Source organism: Rhinopithecus bieti, unplaced genomic scaffold (assembly GCF_001698545.2).
Source record: "Rhinopithecus bieti isolate Rb0 unplaced genomic scaffold, ASM169854v2 scaffold_2349, whole genome shotgun sequence".
In the NCBI taxonomy this organism is placed as follows: Eukaryota; Metazoa; Chordata; class Mammalia; order Primates; family Cercopithecidae; genus Rhinopithecus; species Rhinopithecus bieti.
Window position 1 is genome coordinate 3,191,303 of NW_016804051.1, and position 7,169 is coordinate 3,198,471.

The following is a 7,169-nucleotide window of genomic DNA, read 5'->3' on the forward strand; positions in this document are numbered from 1 at the left end:
AAATATATATATATATATATATATATATATATATATATATATATATATCATCGTGACCTAGGGCGCCAAATTTTCTATTTTATTTTAGTCACAAAATAAGGGTAGTTAATGTTGTCTGCTTAGATCATCAGTTCTCAAATGAGGGCTGTTTTGCCTCACGAAGGGCATTTGGCCATGTCCGGAAACATCTGTGGTTGTCATAACCTAGAGAGGGAGCTGAAGGCATGGAGTGTAGGTGTGGTGAGGGTCGGCTATTATCATCTACTGATTAGAGGTCAAGACTGCTGCTAAACATCCCACAGTTCAAAGGACACCCTCCCCCAACAACATGGAATAACCCAGCCCAAATAGTCAATAGTGTTGAGAGTGAGAAACCCTGCTTCAAACGCACTCTTAAAACATGTCCCTACTTAAACATTCCAATATATACAGTAACACTACTGGCTTGTGACAGAGATGCACTTGTTCTATCATTTGCTAAGCCTTCAATGGTTTTCTTTTTTGTTGTTGAAAATGCCTTAAGTATTTGTAATGTTTTTTTCTTTATCATACCAGAAGTGTTATTTTTCTCATATTGATATTTCCCTCTGCGGTGAAGTAGTCAGGTGATGCTGAGAAAAAAACTAGTGTCCATATAAATCAGAAAGTTGTCAGAAGGAAAGAGAAAAAACTGCCTGGTATTGAATGAATGTTATAGAAATATGTAGAGGAGAACATATCTTTTATTTCTAAACATAGATATCCTTAAATAAATATAGAATCCTATAGATATCTGGGTTGAAGCAGGTTATATTCTGAGCATCTTAAGTGGTGCAGAATGAAGACTGGGATAAATCGTCATTTTTGTCTTGTTACAGATTAAAATGGTCCAGAGCATAATCATTAAGTTTTTGTAGTACAAGGATCACAATCCTAAGAAGTTTAGGAGTACTCATTGCCCCCAATACCAACAACTAAGCCATAACAACTGTGTCTTAAATGCTCAACTTCTATTTAACTATCTCTAGAAGAACTGGAGGAGACAAGATCACTGGTGTCTAGGAAGTTCATGCGGTTAAAGATGTCATGACCTCCAGCTAGGTCTTTCTTCTCTCACTTTTGTTACTACCTAAATAATGCTTTTTGGGCCTCACTTTCCAATTTTGAAGTTATCTGAGCTCATCTCTGACCCTTCTTTGGATTCCCTCCATTCAGTTTATGAGCCCAGAAGAAGCAAGAACACAAAAAACCCGATAAAGTCAAGGTCGAACTAGTGCTAAGCATCCCAGAAAGCTGAGTTTATGTATGGCCTCTCACTGCTCTGCTGCTGCTAAGCTCTCCTGTTTCATACAGGTACACAGAGAGTTATTAACATATTAATATATTCACAGCACACACACACACATGCACACACACACATACACACACCTAGTTTTTCTCATATTGAAGCTTTCTTGGGTGAGCACCATACTTGCTAATTATACTCCATGTCCCATCCTCCACAACAAAAAAATTTCCAAAGAAAACAGTTGAAATTTCACTATGGCCAGTGTCTGGATGAAGCTATCTTGAGAATCATGGAATAAGCAGCTCCCTCCGTGTGTGTGTGGGGGGGGGGGTGGCGGGGTGGGAAGAAAGTGATTATGTTGGGGAAAGAAAGTGATTATGTCGTATACAAGGTTTTTAAATTGAGAGAGAATTAACTCAGCTTATAATAAATCACTGTTGACACCTTCTGTAAAGACTTCACACTCTTTAAAGCCAGAGAAATTTTAACTGGCCAAGACAAAACTCCACAAATATTGGCCATTATTTGCACTTGCAACCTTCATGTGTGAGGTTCTGAAGGATTTTTCCTGTACGGTATGAAAAAACCCCACAGAGAATAGCTATTTGATTAAGGTAAACAAAGATTGATTAATAACTTATTATCATATTTTACAATTGGGAATTTGGAAACTGTGTAATGGCAGGAGGGCCTGTCTTCACCTTTCTTGTTTTTAGCTTATATGTTGGTCTTTCTTGAAAAATTCAAACCAAGTAAAAAGATTCATGGGAGCAAACCTTCCTTCCATGGTTTGAGGAAGAAAGTTTTTTTTTCTTTGTATTTTTCTAGTAAGAATCACTCACTAGTCTACCAACTTTGATTAAATTGGATAGCATTTGCAGGATATTACTTGCTGCCTTATTCATTGTCTCACTCCCCAAAAAGTTTCTGAAGAAATGAAGGTGATTTCTGTATTATCTACTTTTACATAAATAAACTTTTAGTCTGAGAGGTGAAGGCGATTCAAGGACATCTGGGTGAGAGAAAGCTGAGCCAGCTCTTTATTGGAGCTGCAGTCAAGAGCGCATTCTCTACTGGGTTAAAATACTTTATAAAGATGATGTTTCTTGGTTGGTAGAGTAAAATTTTGTATTTCATTTCCAGTAAATAATGATATTTATTAGAAACTTTTTCAAAACTCTCTAAGTGCTACAAAGCCTCCACTAGAGTATTTTCTCTCTCTCTCTTCCATCATTATCCACATTCCCACTACGTGTACAAAGTGATTCAGTGAAAACTGGATTCAAAAGGAGTAGTCTCTGTATTTCCAAAAGAATTTCAGCCCATCTCTGGATGAGCTTCTAATACAATTCAGTGAAATATAATTATATATGCTAGATAGCTTTTGCTTCCCTCCACTCCCAGATATTCTTTCTCTCTTTGCCCCTGGCCCCCTATTCTGTGCCCGGAAAAGCTGACCTGTAAGGATTGTAACAGTGGTCCCCTCGACCTCTGGCTTCCAGTGGGTTCAACCAATGGGAGACCTTGACAAGAGATTTGAAGGAGGGAAGAAAGTGGGGTTTAAATATTTATCCCACCAGCTCCCTCCTTGCTGGTTACTCAGATAGCCACTGATGTTATCTGAAGAATCTCTTTATAAAACATTTTTCTCTTGGTTACAGAAATGACTTCTAACCATTGCATCAGCTAGCTCCATGGAACTGCAATTTCTCTAGATGGTGTCTCCAAACTCTGCCCACATGTATATAGTCAGTTTTATTATAGATCATTTCAGATAACCCAGATTGGATGAGAATCATTGAGGGCCCTGGCATAAAATGACAGGAACACTCAGACTGGAATCCCATCTTTTTGATAGATTCCAAAACTGTGAGCCCAGGACACTACACATATCTGTGATGTGTATTGAGTCTATTGACAAGGGCTTTAGTAGTTCAAAGTACAACTGCTATCTTAATTTTATTGCCCAAATGATAAAAAAGCAAGTAAGTAAAATGACCCTATTTAATAACTTTTTTTTTTTTTTTTTTTGGTGGGGTTGGGGGTAGTAGGAAGGAACTGATTCAGAATCAGGCATAAATTAAATGTATATGAATGAGATTTAAATGATTTCAACTGAGTAAAATTTGCTTCAATGAATAGGGTACTTCAGATGGTAACAAGAAGTAATCAGAATAATTAAAGATCAGTCTGTAGTAATTGAGTAAATTTGCCTATTTTCACTTACTATGATACTAATTTGAACTAATTATCATGCCAGGATAAATAATATATATTTCCAGTTAAATGTAGGACTTATGTTGCTCATTGAGTTCTAATTATTATTTTCTCTTGCAGCACACTGTGGCATTTTGGGGAACTATTTTGACATCAGTGAATTCCTAAGTATAGTCAATAGACTCCTATTAATATAGTAGGGTATTTTTAGCTCAGGCTTTAGTTTTTTAAAACCACAGTGCTTAAAGTGTCCCCTTACAGAAAAAAAAATTACTATGTTCAAGTATAACCCCATTCGTATATGTCTACCCAAGTGCTTTGGTCTACGAAATGAGTACTTGACTGATAAAGAAATACATATATATTTAATTTTGTAACTTTCCCCACAATAAATTATTTTATAAAACAGAAAATTTTATCTATTGTAATTATTTTCTTACCTCATCTGGAGGGTCTGAGAAGCATTGGCAACAGCACAAATGTGACATGAGTAGTTAAAGAAAAGGTGAATTGCCCAAGGCTAAAAAACACACTCCATACATCATGTTTTGAACAGTCATACAATAGAATATGATGTGACTATGAAGTCACAACAGTGGGCTTCCAATATGATTTGCTTGGTGGACATTACCCTGTGACACTTTCCTTGTATATGTGTGTGTATGCAAGTGAGTGTATATAGGTGTGTGTATGTGTATGTGTCTGTTGCTTGCCTATCTCTCCGCAAAGCATTCTACTCAGACAGGCATGGTAATGAGTAGGACAAGTTCTCCTACAAACAAACTCCATATTGTTCATCAATCAACTCTTGCACTTCCTTCTAAAACCACTCGTGAAATTAACCATTTTTTCCTCTTCTTCAGATTAGGGAATAGGAAGAAATGGAGTCAACACATTCATAGTTATAGGATGATATTTTGAGACAAGTGAAATTAAAAACAGCAATTCTTGTTGATGGGCGTTCAATTCTGACAAGCACAGATTACACAAGTAATGCAAGAGGCATTAGTCACCAATTGTTGCTAATCCGATTTTCATACTTTAGCTTTTTATAATAAAATTGACAGTTGAGTCCTGTGTATTTTACCAAACTGGAGGCTAATTCTCAGGTCATCTCAATGATCCTAAGCAAATCCAATAAATATGGAGTAAAGATGACTCTTTACACAATGAATTTCATATACTTCACTCAAATTAGAGCCTCCAAGTCCTTCCCTCAAATGTTATATATTTTCATTTTATACTGGATTCTCTCGATGTGTATGATAATATTCATTTAGCAAAGAATCCACTTGAAGAAAACACACACAAAATGAAAGACTAAACAAAATTTTAAAGGTCTGTTAGCCAGTTAATTTCTCTTCTTAGGGGCTTTAATTTGTTGCTCCACTCTGTATATTTCTGGGAGGATATTAGTAAGTTACTGTTTCAGAACTCATTTGAATCTTTTTCCCCTCCCGGAGTCTCTTACCTCTTTAGTGAACACATCTTTAGGCAATTATAAGAAGCTGATTAACCAATCTCAAGAAGTTTGGAAGAAAATAAGGTAGATTAGTGGGGAAGATCATTAGAGTTAGGAGTAATTATTCCACCAGTTAATAACAGCTGATATCCTGATGACCCTATCATAAGAGAACTAAAATAAGCATCAGTAATTCATAATGTGTGATGGTTTGGGGACATTTTGGGTAGTAAACAATTCTATGAAGTTCAGTTATGAATTCTTCTCTGGGTTCACAATGACAGAAAAGAATTCCTGTTCATGAAGGATGACCTTTGCATACCCCCAAAAATGTAAGTAGCAAGGTTGAGCTGGGAGGATCACTTGAGCCCTGAAGTTAAAAACCATCCTGAGCAAGACGGCAAGACCCCGTCTCTACAAAAAATAAAACAAAATATTAACCGGGCATGGTGGTAGGTGCCTGTGGCCCCAGGTACTCTGCAGGCTGAGATGAAAAGATTACTTGAGCCCAAGAGTTGAAGCTGCAATGACCCATGTTCACACCATTGCACTCTAGACTGGGCAACAGAGCGAGACAAATTCTGAGAGACCACTAAGTGATTAACATACATTCAATCAACTTTTTTTTTTTTTTGAGACGGAGTCTCGCTCTGTCGCCCAGGCTGGAGTGCACTGGCGCGATCTCGGCTCACTGCAAGCTCCGCCTCCCGGGTTCACGCCATTCTCCTGCCTCAGCCTCCCTAGTGGCTGGGACTACAGGCGCCCGCCACCTCATCCGGCTAGTTTTCGTATTTTTTAGTAGAGACGGGGTTTCACCGTGTTAGCCAGGATGGTCTCGATCTCCTGACCTCGTGATCCGCCCGTCTCGGCCTCCCAAAGTGCTGGGATTACAGGCTTGAGCCACCGTGCCCAGCCTTCAATCAACTTTTTTAAAAGCGAAACTAATTTATCACCTAAAGCTAACATCAAGCCATATCAAATATATTAAAAAATGACACTGCTAAATGATAAACAAGTTTGGTCACTCTTTTAAATGGGATAAATTTTGAAATCTAGAAACAATTATATTTATTATTTATTATACATCAAAACTTTACTGTTGAATATTGTCAAACTTTCAGATTATAGGAAGTTGTAGAGGACATGCTAATGGGCTTCCCAGATCTTGTTTCAATGACGAACTTGTTGCCTCAGAAGCTAGAATGCTGCTAGCTTACCTGTGTAAGCAATACCCTGTGTAGCCACATTGGACCCTAAAGCAAAAGGAAAAATGTCTCAGCAATACCCTGTGTAGCCACATTGGAGCCTAAAGCAAAAGGAAAATGTCTGCCCCATATACACTTACCAAAATAGCCTCTCATATTTTAAACTAAGTGAAAAAGATAGACAAAATGAACCCAAATCTGAAGACTGTAAATAGAGTCCTGCATTGCTCAATTTATTTGCACACCACTGTCAACTGTCATAAACCTTCCTGTTGGGGACTCAATACCTGGTGGTTTGGAAATGACTATTGCCATTACAGATCCATCACACAAAAAAGTCTGTCTGTATTTAAAATTTGGATATTTTTTCATCTTGGAATTCTTTTGCATTAATTTGGATTTTTAAAAATGTTATTGGGCCAGGTGTGGTGACCCATGCCTTTAATGCCAGCACTTTTTTGGGAGACCACTTGAGGATCACTTGAGGTCAGGAGTTCAAGACCAGACCGACCAACATGGCGAACCCCCATCTCTACTAATAATACAAAAATTAGCTGGGCATGGCACACGCCTGTAATCCCAGCTACTTGGCAGGCTAAGGCAGGAGAATCACTTGAGCCCAGGAGGTGGAGGTTGCAGTGAGCCAAGATGATGCACCACTGCACTCCAGCCTGGGTGACAGAGCAAGACTCTGCCTAAATGCTAGAAAAAAAAAAAAAAAAAAAAAAAAAATATACTATATATATATATATATATATACCTAACTACCCAAACTCACTCATATACTTTGTTATTTAAGGATATTCGTGCTGTATAATATATTTTAGACTACATATATATATTTATATATATAAACCATGCTGCACACTAAACCCCATCTTTAGGACACTTCCCAGGGAACCCTGCCTGTGACAAATATGCAGTTAAATTAGCTAATATTTATTAAGCATATACTAGGTTCACTGCATGTTGGAATTTTTATTTTACTCTCACATCAACCAGTAAGGTAGGCACTATT

At 37.6% G+C, this 7,169-nt stretch overlaps 1 long non-coding RNA gene across 1 annotated transcript in view; it reads right to left on the reverse strand.

Moving 5' to 3' along the window:
- The window catches only part of LOC108522927 (uncharacterized), a 119,992-nt gene extending 115,979 nt beyond the window's left edge, over positions 1-4,013 (reverse strand). Inside the window, exon 1 of the long non-coding RNA XR_001883644.1 lies at positions 3,925-4,013. This is a non-coding gene — a long non-coding RNA (uncharacterized LOC108522927). The remainder of the gene's footprint in view (positions 1-3,924) is intronic.
- Positions 4,014-7,169: the final 3,156 nt, after the last annotated feature.